General features: G+C 35.6%; 1 long non-coding RNA gene across 1 annotated transcript in view; it reads left to right on the top strand.

The window, feature by feature from the left end:
• Positions 1-14,378, top strand: part of LOC118496716 — a 335,683-nt gene that overhangs the window by 99,390 nt on the left and 221,915 nt on the right. The window lies entirely within an intron of this gene.

Below are 14,378 nucleotides of genomic sequence, written 5' to 3'. Positions count from 1 at the left end.
AAACACTGTAGACTTTTTGGATATAGCCTCTAGAAATATGCACAGAAAGTGTTTTGGTATTATTAATATTATCTCCTATTATGAGGTAGAATGAGTTCATTTTTGTAGAGGTAACTGACAGGTTCTTATCTATTCTGAGAATTTTTTAAAAATAAGAGATGGCCTTGATCAGTGTGGCTCAGTTAGTTGGACATCATCCCACAAAGCGAAAGATTTGCATTTTCTGTTATTGGGAGCTTCTTCTCAAACTGTTTAGAATTCAAATGGGCATATAGTCTGAGAATGGTCATCATAGTCAAACCATAAACATCTGGCTGATTTAAAAGAAACAAATTCTTTATAAAGATGATGACTTCTACTGTATTTCATCCCAGCTAAGTTCCCGTTGTTTGTATGATGCACCACTCTTTTATGTCCTAAGTATTAAGTTTTATGTATGTGAACCTATCAACTGTATATGATGCATTTTAACTTCAACAGTGTTGATAGGCAAGGAAGAATTCCCATCTCAGAGTCAGTGAAAAGAAAATGTTACTCAAGAGAGACTTAAATTCTGCCAGGCCCATTTGCTGCTACCAGCAAATAGCAGGGAGGGAAGAGGGACTATTCAGTATGTTATTAAGATTTCTTATTAAATAATGAACCATGTATTTCAATAACAATTTTGCAGCATTGAAATGATACAATCTGCTGCAGATATTCTATGGGAAGTTTCATGTACAGTTAAGTACCTGACTAGGGGTCACCATTGTTATGTTAATACATGCAACTCCAAAATGTGAATAATTCTTATAATAAAAATAGGTATAATATATAAACAAAAAAGATCCAGAAGTTTTTATAACCATGTGGCTCCCTTGTGCTACCCCTTCCAAGCCACATGTCCCTTATCCCTAACCCTGGCAACAGCTAATACGCTATCTACCTGTATAATTTTGTTACTTGAAGAATGTTATATTAATAGAATCATACAGCATATAACCTTTGAGGACTAATTTCTACATTCTGTATAATTCTCTTAAGATTCATCCAAAGCTTTGAGCCTATCACATGATTGCATTTAGTTGCTGAACAGTATTTCATGGTATGTATGCATCTGTTGAGGGCCATCTGGACAGTGTCCAGTTTTGGGCTATTATGAAGCAAGTTGCTCTGCAAATTGTGTGCAGGTTTTTTTAATGCATAGGTATTTTTATTTACTTGATAACTATACTTGCCTTTTTAAATTTTTTAAATGTTGTTCAATTACAGTTGTCTCTATTTTTGCCCCTTTACTCTGCCCTGGCTTACCCACCCCCCACCTCCCACATTCTATGTGCCAGTTTTCATGTGAACATAAGTTTTCATTTCTCTGAGATTCATGCCCAAGAGTGCAGGTGTTGGGTTCTATGTTAAGTGCCTCTTTAGTTTTAGAAGATGCTGCCAAACGGTTTCCAGAGTGGCTGCACTATTCCCACCAGCAGTGTGTGAGTGACCCTGATTCTCCACATCCAGACAAGAATTTTGTGTTGTCATTTTTTTTTTAGTTTTAGCCATTCTGATTTTTTTAAAAGAAGGGATTAATTACAGAAAACTTGGAGCTTACCTGAACCTCTAGCTTCTTCTTAGGTAGCTTGAAGATTTTGAAAAGTCTGCCCATATTTTAAAATATCAAGCAGCTCCTGTGACATACACACACGTGGCTGTGATGTGTGTTTCAGAGAAGGCTGTTCTTAGTAGATATGGAGGTGCAGGGATCAACTTGATCCACGGTATGCAGGGCAGCCAGCTCATGCTTTTCGCAGAGCCCCCGTACCTGTCACCGGTGGGAGCAACAGCCAGTGAAAGTTTTTATTCGTGCCTCAGCCTGAAGGCATCTTCATCCAAGTTGTACACATCTGGGAACTAAAGCTACTCAACCTCTAGTGTAAATGGGATGGCAGTTAGCAATAACCCAGGATTTATAAATTTGATTTCTTGTATCTTTACAGGACAGAAAAAACTTGAAAAACAGAGTTGGGAAATGTGTATATATATATATATATATATGTGTGTGTGTGTGTGTGTGTGTGTATAATTTTATATACAAACAATAAATTTTATATGTATTATATATTATTTATATATGTATTATATATTTAAAATATCTTAGAGAGGTTCAAGATATCCCCATTTTTAGGAAATAAAATGCTTCTCATTCTTAGCCTGAATGAATATTTCTCTAAGCCAAGTTTGCTCATCCTAGAAAAAAAATGACCAAAGAACAAAAATCTGCAGAGAGCCTTTTATAATGATGAGAAAATAATCTTGTGAAGGAGAAAGCAAGACCTGAAAAGTGCGGATCACAGGAGGCTGCAGGCTGTTGGGGACCGGATGGAGGCTGTGCTGCGGTTGTGTTTTCTCACTCTGAGGCTCCCTCTTGAAGCTAGTAATTTGACTGAAGAGATGTAACCACTTCAGGTCATTTGAAACATGTCGGCTCAGGAAGGGTGATCCACAAGGTGTCCTGACTTGCTGTTCCTTGCTCAGAGGAAGCCTTTTTGGAGCCAACCTATCCCCTGGGACCTTGAAAAGAAAAACAAGACCAAACAAAGCAGGTGATAAGCAGCCCTGGGTTCTGCAGGCAGAGGGTGAACAGTTGAGCAGCAGAAAGCTTCAGTGCGTTGTGATTTGTGTTTTAGATGCTATAAACTTCTGACCTATAATTTAAAACTGGAGAGTTTCTGAGACCCAGAAATGTTGTCCAAATGCTTGCTTTCTTGTATTTGGTCACTGTACTTGGTGTATGGCCATTTGATTTGCAATTTTGCTTAGAAGACTTTCGAGAGGGAGTGAAGGAGCACCTGCAATTCCAGGTTGATGGCTGTCTTAGTGATCACAGAGGACATTAGTGTTCAGTTGTGCAGAGGGCCCAGAAAGTCACAAGTTCCTCTTCTCTGGGAGTTTTGCAACCATGTAGATGAGAGAAATGGGGAGTCACACGAGAGAATAGTCAAAGTTGGATGAGGAAGAACTCTGGCAAGAAGTAGGGAGATGATCCTTGTTTTGGTGAAGTTGGCAAATGCCTGAATGATTAAATAAGAGATTTGATGTTATCGCATACAGAGGATCACTGATAAAGAAATCTGGGAGGGGGTGGGCAGGGCAGAGGGGAGGAACAGGTGAAAAATAGGGACAATTATAATTGAACAACAATTTAAAAAAGAAACATTAAGTCTAAGAATAAAAGCCTATCCATTTTCATGAAATACTGCTTATGAGGGTATGTTTTAAGGACAGAAGGCAAAAGTGTGTACAGAATTCTAGGTGGTAGTTTTTTGCGGAGGGGAATGTTGGCTCGTCTTAATTCAAATGGAAGGATTTTGGAAAAGACCAGATGACCAGTGTGGCTGAAATAGATGAGAGATTATTTGACTCCTAAGAGGTGATGGGAATTTAAGGCATCCAGCTACTTTATATAACAAACAGAAATCACAGGGCATTTATCTCTGTTTAAGGAAAGCTGCTTTGTGTCCTGTGTATGAATGTGTCCCTCACAGCAAGCAGAACAGAGGCTCGCACTTAGCAGGCTCTAAGTAAATGTTATTAGCTTGATCAATAGGACTTGTAAAAGGCTGAGAGGATGGCTTTATGAGCCTTGGTAAAAGAAAGTGGTGTTGAAAGTGCTAACTTTGCACAAACACAAGGGGTATGATGCAGAGGAAAGGAAGTGAACTGGGAGCATTTTTCTCTGAAGGATGGAATTCTTGGCATGCATAATGAAATGGGCTTGTCATACTGCAGTTAGAATCTTGACGCCTGCTAGGGTTTCTCTCTTTCAGGTTGCATGAGAGACCAAAGTTGGGTGAGGAAGAAGTCTGTTCAGGAAATAGGAAGGTGAATCCTTGTTTTGATGAACTTGGCAAATGCTTCTGAGCGATTAAATAAGGGGTTTGATGTTATTACAAAGGTTGAGCAAACATTTCGAGAAAAAGCACTATGAATATTTTTCTTCAATGATGATCTCATTGTTTGACACGTTTTCATACCTTGGAGTGTTATTGCAGATTTGTAAAGTCAGTGTGGCAACGCAAGTCTGTGAAATGTGATTCTGTTATTGCTTATAACAAGAGAGAAAAATTCACTTAAATGTTTCAAATATGTCAAAACAAATTCCTTACTAAAGAAGGGTATTATTTTTAATAAATAGCATAGTTCAAACAAAATGTATAAAATAAACAAAATAAATTTGACTCTAGTATAGCCAAACATGACTTAAATTAATGATTACATTATATGTCAATCTAGGTTATTCATGATGAAACTCTAATATTTTTATAAATGATTAGTTATTCTGACTAATTCAAAGGAACCAGAATAAACTGAAGCAGAAACACATGGTTTAGATATTGATTATTCTCAGTGTTTTTCGGATGCTATAAGTTTATATTTTACCTTGTTGTGCTGTGTGTGTATGTTATCTTTTTAAGTTAGAAACAGAAGTCTATTCACCCAAGAGAACATTAGATAGATTTTGAGTTAGAATGAGCTAAGATTTTTAGCATGCATAATAAAATTAAATTATTTCAGCGCTCCTGAGAACTTACAAATGTGACCCTGAAATAAATAAGTATGGCTATTTTTATAAATTCTTACAAACCAGAAAACTCCTCCCTAAATATGTCAGGCCTAATTTTCTGCTCTGTGGAGCACAGCTAGTAGGCTAGCAAAGCCCAGTGACATTTTCCACAGTGTGAGTTGCCAACCATTAGAAGCCTGTGGCGGTGTTTAAATCAACAGCCAACAAACTAACAATTGGTTGAAGAAAGGATTATGCAATTCTTCTTTCATATTCCTTTCTGTGGTGTTCACATCACTATTGGAGAGGACCCTAAAGACATAACATAGCTATATTTCCTTGTAGCTATGAGCCCATATAATCTCTATGTTTTTCTGCAGGTTCTTTTGGCAACCCTCTCCATTTTTTCCTAAGCTCTGAAAGAAATGGATCATATTTGAGTTTGCTCACTCCAGTGTGTGTTAGGGCTGCAATTTCAGTGGTCATTATTTCTGCAGAGTGCCCCTTTTTGATTCCAAAGTCTCCTGGAGAGCATTAATTAGTAAGATAATTACGTGTCCCTACCTGGGTTATAATACTTCAGTAATTAGATCTGACCTAAAAATGGAAAGAAATATTGGTAATTGCTGTAGAAAGAGTTAAATTTAGAGGAACTGAGAAACTATTAATTCTTTGACTACAGTAGAACGAAAGTCAAAAGAGGACATCTATAGTATAAGGGACAAAACAATTTGTAAGTGAAGGAACTCTGCCTAAGTTCTAGGGAAAGTGAGATTATAGAATGGCCCTGCTACAGCTCCTCATTTTTTCCCTGGATCTGTAAATGGCATTGCGTGTGTGCACAATAATATCTCATCTACCTGGTGACGGTGTTGAACAGAAGGGTGATAAATAAATTTTCTAGATAATTGGAATGTATCCTAGCTGCCAGATTTAATTTACTTTTATTATTTCACTTTCCAAAATTGAATATATATGTATTTCCCAACAGAAGATGTTGATCATAATTGAACCTTTTCTTTTTGCCTTCAGGTTGTTACCTTATGAAATTTAGGAAAGCAATATATTTATATCCAGCCATGATCAGGCCCTGTGGGTCGTATAAGGGCTAATAGAATATCTCATATTCTGTTGGTAGAATTCAGTACTTGTGTGACTAGTACTCACATTTCATATGTTGACTACAGATTTAGTTTCATTATAATTCCCTGTCTTCCACCACAGAATGTAAAATCCTTAAGGAAAGAGACTGTGTATTAGTATGTTTTTTTAAGTGAAATTTTCTCTAAGAGAAAAAAATCTTGATGACTGGTTTAAAAGCTATCAAAATAACTAAGGTTTGTTGATTTTTAGTTACTTGATTGGAGTTCGTAGAGGTGGAAAATTCTAGAAAAATGATAATTAGCAAGGAAAATTTTGATTATATTTACTTTTAATGTTAAGGAAAACTAAAATACATTGGTTTGCATTAGTACCTTTATATAGCTTGCAAGTATTTTGTTAGTTTAGAAAATATAATACCTTAGTTTAAATTTGCTTTTTCTTTAAAAACAATTAAATCTGGTACAATTAAGTTAAAAATATTTTTCTAAAATATCCCGGAGTGCTGAAGCCTACAGATCTAATACCTAACATTTCCCTCCAATTTTTGAGAATAAGCACTAAGCAGATGGTATAATCAGTATTTATAGGAAAAGCCAGGATATTATCTTACCTTATTCTACAAAGTAATAAAAATATAACAAAAACATTCATTTTCAGAAAAAAAATGAAGGGTAAAATAATTATTTTTTCTTCTGTTGTTTTATGGAAAAATGTATTGTCAGAAATTAATACTTGGTTTTAGTTGTGTCCTTTGGAAAGCTCAATCTATCTGATAATGTGGCATGTTTAAACAATGAAAACTGAGACAAAAGGATTCATTCAAGAAAAAATCTCTTAATTTCCACTAAAATATAACCAACATACAGTGAAGTGTATGAATCTTAAGCATAAGGCTTGGTGAACATGGGGGGTGAACACACCAGTGTAACCCCCACTAATACAAAGATACGGAATACTCTCAGCAGCCCGAAGAGCTCCCTGGTCATACCTCCTAGTTACCTCCCCAGGTAATCACTACAATGCACTTTCCACTATAAATTAAAACAGTGTTGCCAATTTTTTGAATTTTATATAAGTGAATGACACACTTTGCTCTATTATTTTTTTTTTACTCCATACGCTCTCTGTGGGATTGAACCATGTTTTAGATAGGAGCTTGATCTTCTTTGTGGCTGTAGAGCAGCCAATTTTATAAATAGAGTATGATTTATTAATCAACTCTATTACTGGTGAACATTTGCCTTCTTTCTGAGTTTTGGCTCCATGAATAAAACAGGCATGAAGATTCTGTTACGCATCTTTTGGTGCACATGCATGCTTAGGAGACACATCGATCGTTGACAAAAGCTCTTCATTTGTTCACCTTTAGCCACACAGTCTTTCAAAGTGATTGAACCAGTTTATACTTGGACCAGTCATACAGTTTAATTCCTCATCCCCTTATCTTTGTTAACACTAGGTGTTAGTGGTTTTTGTATTTTTAGCCATTTTTTAAAGAAGCTATCTTGTTTTTACCTTTCATGTTAGTCTATAATCCACCTGGCATTTTTTTTAATGTTTTGGATACAGTGTGAGGAAGTAGTCAAGACTCATTAATTTTCCCACAGGTATTTTTAATTTATCAGGCACCATTTATTCAAAAGACCCAATTCATTATTTTTCATTCACTGATATGACACCTTTGTTATAAATTAGGTGGCCATATATGTGTGGGTGTGTTTCTTTTTGTTTTTAACTTTTTAATTACTTTTTTTTTATCCTCACCTGAGGACATTTTTTTTTTATTGCTTTCAGAGATACAGGAAGAGAGAGGAAGGGAAAGAGAGAAACATCAGTGCAAGAGAGAGGCACCAATAGGTTGCCTCCCATATGGGCTGGACCGGGAATTGCACATGCCCAGACCAGAGATCAAACCCACAATCTGAGTATGTACCCTGACAGGAATTGAACTCACAACCTTTACTAAGGGGATGAAGCTCCATCCAACTGAGCCACAGCAGTCAGGACTGTGTGGGTGTTTCTTGAGTCTCTGTTCTGTCTTATAAGTTAGTGGCATAAGTGTTTTCTTAGACACTTTAATTTACCTTAGGGATGCCCTCATTTTCATGCAGTACAGCTAAATTTCATTTTTCTTTTTAATCAGTCTTATTAAGAGTTTCTAGAAACATTTTTTGACATAGTTGTTTTTTCTATCATATATCTTGTTTTAACTCAATTGATTTCTGTACTCATTATTATTCATTTCATTTATTATCCTTGAATTTAGTTTGCTCTTCTTTTTCTAGGAGCCATTGAAAGGTTTTTAAACTTTCATTTTGAAGTAAGTTGAATCACAAAACATTACAAAAATATTAGAGTTCCTATAAACTCATCACTTAGCTTTGCTAAATGTCTACATCTTATATAACTGTGGTACAATTATAAAATCATGGAATTAATATTGAAACATTATATAAACATTCTGTAAATGTTGCAAACTACGCCTCAAATGTCTCTTTCTAGTTTAGGATCAAATCCAGTATCATAGATTGCATTTGATTTGGGGAACTTCCTTGGAAGGAGACTTTGTCTTTCTTCATGACCTTGACTTTTTTGAAGAGTACTTTCCAGTTAATTTGCAGAATGTCTCTCAATTTAGGTCAGTCTGATGTTTCTTCACAGTGAAATGCAGATTACTCCTTTTGGGCAAGAATAAACCAGAAATGAGATGTGACCTAAGTACATCACATTAAGAGATAAATGATGTTGACATATCTAATTCCTGGTGATGTTAAGTTTGAACACTTGATTGAGGTGAAGTCTGTCAGTTTTTCCTACTACAAACTTACATTTTCTCCTTTGAAGATAGTAAGTATTTTTCTGGGGGTGGGGAGAGAATTTGAGACTCTGTGAGTATCCTGTTTTCTCATGTACCCTTGCCCACTGATTTTTAGGTCTATCAGTGATTCTTGCCTCTGCAACAATTATTATCATGGTTTTTGTGAGATGGTGATTTTTGTTTGCATCATCTGTTATGTATTGATTAGTTTAATTCTGCTCTAAAAATGAGCTGCATAATCCTTATTTATTCACCCAAATATTTATTCATGGTAAGAAATCAAGTGTGTATATTTTACTCCACGAGATGAAATCAACTATTGTTATTTAGTTTGTTCACTATATCCCACATTTGGCCATTGGGAGCTCCTTCATGCTGGCCCCTCTATCTTTCTGACATACCAGCAAATTTTGAGGGCTTACTCACTTTCTGGCATCACAGGATCTTACAGGCTCATCTTGCCCCATTCCCTCATCATACTTATCTCTGCCTCATTCCTGAAATTGACTATTTCTCCAAAGATTTTGGTTCATTGTATTGATGAAGGGTATTTGGCAACCAAGATCTGGGTGTTGTGTGTGTTCATCGGTCTTCACCATCACTTCTAGGCCTCTCACCTGATAAAGGTAGGACATACTTATCTACACAAATACACGTACACTCATGGATGACTGTTGCATAACTACTTGTGTATATGCACTCATGTACATACACACAATCATGAGTTCACACTGATATATCTTATTCTAGTCCAACCCCACAAGGTCCATTCTACTCAGCTCCCTTCTATTATTAATAACTCCTCTTTTTAGCATTGACATTCCCCACTCCCATTTTCATCGATATGTTAAATTATTTATTCAGTTTGAAAATACATGTGAAGTAGTTTCCCAATTGCAACTTCATATCTCTGTGAAAAACAAATCTCTATAATTAGAGAACAATATGTGTGCAAGAAGTTCTTTTTGTTCTTAGCCTTAGAACAGGGGTGTCAAACTCATTTTCACTGGGGGCCATATCAGGCTTGCAATTGCCTTCAAAGGGCCGAATGTAATTTCAATTCCTTAACAGTTAAGGGGTAGTTACATTTATACAGTCCTAAAATTATGTCAGCCCTTTGAGGGCAACTGTGAGGCTGATGTGGCCCCCAGGGAAAATGAGTTTGACATCCCTGCCTTAGAATATGCAATAAAAACACTGTTTTGAAAGTTACTTAGATTACTTCTATTCTTTTCCATCCCCTTCAGTATAGTTATATATTTATAATGCAATGTGTATAGAAGCTACTAATTTCTGAATATTTGTTCATGTTCTGCCGCTTTACTGAAGTATATCATTGCTTGAGGTAATGTTATTGATTCTTTGGGATTTTTACAGATGTCATATCATTTATAGGTAGAAATAGTTTTACCTCTTTTTTCCAGTTCTCATACCTGTAATGGATTTATTTGTCTAATTGCATTTACTAATAGTTTCAGTACAGTAGTTAATAATAATGAATATACTGGGCATCCTCCCCTGCTCCTAATCTGAGGAGAGATACTTCTAGTGTTTTTCCATTAAGAAAGACACTACTTTTAGAATTGAGAAATATAAACATTTTTCTAGTTAAGAAAGTGTCCCCCATGTCCTTTCTCTTGAGTGTTTTAATAATGAGGGAGTGTTAAAATTTTGTTACCATATATGGAGATAATTATATGGCCTATGATACTAATCAATTTCCTAGTATGAATCAACCTTGCATTTCTAGAATAAATCACACTTATTTATGTATATTATTTATATTATATATATTATGGTACAATCATACCATATAGCAATAAGGAAAAACAAACAATCTGGACAAATTTAACATAACAAGTTCTGACCAGAGGGTATCTAGCCATGTAACATGAAAAATAGAGACATTTATTGAAGATGATATAAGATACAAGAAACATTGTACATAGGACAATGATGCCTTAGTCCCCTTCAAAGTAGGCATCTTGGGATCTCATACAGTTCTTCCAATTGCCATCAGCTGCCCCTTCATATTTTCCTGAATCTAAACAACCATCTGAAATCTTTTCCTTTTCAAAGGTGATTTTAGTTTTTCAAAAAGCCAGAAGGCACAGTGCACCAAATCTGGGCTTTAGCAGGGCTGAGTCACCTGGGTGATTTGATGCTTTGCCAAAAAATTCTGCATGAGATGTGATGCATGAGTAGATGCATTGTCATGATGAAGCTGCCAGTCACTAGCTGACCACAGATGTGGACTTTTGATTCATCCAAATAGTTTCTACAGAAGAATGTTCAAGCTTAACACAAAATTTGATGCAGATTCATTGCTCTACTCAGTCATTTTGAATGCCACAGCCACACAGTACACATGCTCACTCAACATTGTCTACTGCCCCCACTGACTAGTACAGTGAAGGTATCATTGTTCATGCATGTGCATTCTGGTTCACTCTCCTTGGCTGCCAGGTTTTGTCAATGTGGCCCAAACTGTTCTTATATTAACAATAGCTGGACCTTTTCCCAGACAGACCTTGTACTCATACTGCTATGTGATGGCCTGTTTTAAATAAGCAAAACAAGACAAAACAAAAACCACAAAATACTTGTTCCTTTTACTAACTCTCAATACTTGTCACAACACTAACATTCTTAGTATTTCAGGTATGGGGTTTTTCCCACACTAAGCATTTCTCAGATTCTCCAGATTCTATCTGGTGTCCTACAATTTAACTATCCACCATAAGATGGCGGTAAACCCCACATGTTAAGGGCTCAGTCGCACAAGACTGCCCACCTCTTCAGATACCAACTGCAAGTTCAGGTTTTCACCTACGCTTCTGACCAGCTGGCTATACATTGGAGGTTCACATGACCTTCTCCTTGGGTTTGATTAATTTGATAGAATGGCTCACAGAATCTAGAAAAACAGATTAATTGCTAAATTATCAGTTTTCGACAAAGGAATAGCTACATTATAGGCATATAAGGTGAGGTTTAGTAAGGTCCTAAACATAGAATCTTCTGTCCTGGAGTTCAGGGTGCACCACTCTCTCAGCTTGTGGATGGGTTCTTACTTAACAACCTGGAAGTTCTCTTAGCCCCATCTTTTGGGATTTTGTTGAGGCTTCGTGGCACGTGCATATTCGATTAAATCATTGGTCATTGGTGATGATTCAACTTCCATTCCCTCTTTTCTCCCTGGAGGTTCAGGCATTGGGGCTGAAAGTTCCAACCCAATAAACACGTGGATGGTATTCCTGGCAACCAACCTCTATCCTCTATCCTGTCAAAAAGTACCTCATGACCAAAAGCTCAGAAGTGATTGAAAAAGGCTTGTTGTGAATAACATGACACTCCCTTCGCCTTCATCACTCTGGAGCTTTCTCAAGTATCGGAGATATTTGAGAACAAAAGACTACATATAACAAAAGATTATGCCATTGCTCTTATTGCTTAGGACATTACAAGACTTTTACTAACTCTCTGCAGGGACAAAAAGGAAGCCAAATATGCATTTCTCGTTACTCAAAAAACAAAGTTCAGCTGAGTAAATTTGAAGACCTAATTGGCTTTATCTGGTTATTCATAAATCAGGCAGTCTTCCATCTGATAACCAGAAAAGAGCTCTAAGGAGCTCTACAAAATGGAAGCCCTTTATTGGCAGAAGGACAAAGGAACTAACAAAGAACAACTTATTTCAGGCAAGGTCACTTTCCTTTAGGGCAAGACTGGAGGTCTTTCTGGCAGATGACCATACTAGTGCTGACCAGGATATTCCAGGCTCACTGGTTAAGATTAGATTCCTGGGAGAGGCTGAAACTGCAATAAAGTTAGGTGTTAAGTCTCAGTTTGGTGACTTAGACTTAGCACAAATGACTCCATTTTGGTCCTATTGTCTCTTTTTTAACATGACATATCACAGACTCACAAAGGACAGACCAAAAAGTGTTCAAACTATATGCTTTATGATTCTATTTATATAAAATTAGTAGGCAAAACTAGTCTATGATGTTGTAAGTGACTACCGTTTACTCCAGTGGGTAGAAATAGAGACTGGAAAGAGGTATAATTGGTAATGTTCTGTTTCTTGATCTGGATACTTGATTCATGGGGGTGTTTAATGTAAAATATTTAGTATAATGAGCATTTATGATTTTGAATTTTCAGGATTGTTATACTAAAATTAAATTTGTATAGAAAAAAAGAAAAGAGAGGGGAGAAGAAGAAGAGAAACAGGGAGAAAGGGAGGAAGAATGGAAATAAAGAAGAATGGGAGGGAAAGAAATAGAAATAATAAGAAACTATAATGGAAAAATGAAATACCATTCACAATAATCTTTATAATTTATTGGAATAATTTTTAAGAGGAATGTATCTTATTAAGAGAACTAACATTTTAATTAAAAATATGAAATAGATAAGAATTTGAATAGACATACTGTATTCTTAGATAAAAAAAATTTTATAAAGCTGTATCTTCTTTCCAAATTCATGTTGGGTGAAATTTCCAGTTAAACTCCATTGGGATATTTTGAGAAATTGACAAAAATGTTAATAAACTTTATCCAGAAAAATAAATGTGTGAGCATAAGGATGAAAATGTATTTAAAATACAGTGGGGATAGTCTATAGGTTAAACGTCCAATCAGATATTTGATGTAATTTAAATCAGCAATAATTAAGTGTTACTTAGCAAAACAATTGATGAAATATTACAACAAAATAATAACTTGAAACACAGCAAATATATTAAAAATGGATGTGTGGTAAATGTATTTAAGAATTTAACACATAATAAAAGATACTGTGTCACAGACTACCAATTTGAAAGAAAAACTTACTTATCCTTAGCTTCACACAGTACATTAATGTATTTTACCTGGGTTTTCAATTTTATATTGAAAAGCATTGTCTTAGCTGTGGATTCTCTAACAAAATGCGGCAGCTTGGGTGGCTTAAACAACACATTTATTTCTTACAGTTTTGGAGCCTGGGAAGTCCCAGACCAAGGTGCCAGTAGGTACACTTCTTGCCCTCTTCCTGGCTTGCAGATACTTTTCTGCTGTGGCCTGAGGGGAGTCACTGGTCTCTCCACTTCTTACAAGGCACTAACCCTGTCTTGGGTGCTCTGTCCCCATGACTTCATCTAAACCTAATTGCTTCCCAAAGGGTTTTAACACATGAATGGGAGGGCACAATTCAGTCCATAACAAGCATACATTATTAAAGTAAGGAGAAAAATAATATTAAACATTTATTAACTTTCCAAAAGGAACATAGTGCTTAAAAATACAGTCATCAAAGGGTGATACATTTGACTTCAGAATATTTTAACATTTTGCATTCAAATCAATTCAATAAATATTTATGGAAGACTCCTTAAGGGACAGACAATATGCCAGTGTTGGGAACATGACTGCGAATAAGGGAATCAATACATGCACAGTGTCTTAGAGGGGAGAAGAGTTGCAGAAGCTTCCTCAAGTGCCCTCTACAAGGTTTCCTGGAGAAACAGCACCAGTTAGCTAATCAGGTATTGGATCAAAATTGCATTTTGGACAAAGAAAATGTTTACAAACGATTAAACCTTGAACTGTTTATGTTATACCATAAATTAAATAGAACACACAATATTATGTTGTCTCCAGAAAAAAATAACTAACCTACAAGAAAATATACTACAAGAAAAATAATCTACAAGAAAATATACTGTATTATTTGCAATTATTATGATGACAGTGTGGAATTATTAATAAACACTTTAATTATTTTATACTGTTTATGGATTTTAATAGAAATAAATTTATAATGAAAAAGTAATTATCAAATTGATATTAGAATACTCTTTTTTTCAGAACAGTCTTAATCTGTAATTTTAACAATAAGCAGTTTGAAAAAGTTGCTTTTCTAGTTATATTT

Source organism: Phyllostomus discolor, chromosome 9 (genome assembly GCF_004126475.2).
Source record: "Phyllostomus discolor isolate MPI-MPIP mPhyDis1 chromosome 9, mPhyDis1.pri.v3, whole genome shotgun sequence".
NCBI lineage: Eukaryota > Metazoa > Chordata > Mammalia > Chiroptera > Phyllostomidae > Phyllostomus > Phyllostomus discolor.
The sequence above is the reverse complement of the archived record's forward strand: the minus strand, read 5'-3'. Positions and strand labels throughout refer to the sequence as shown.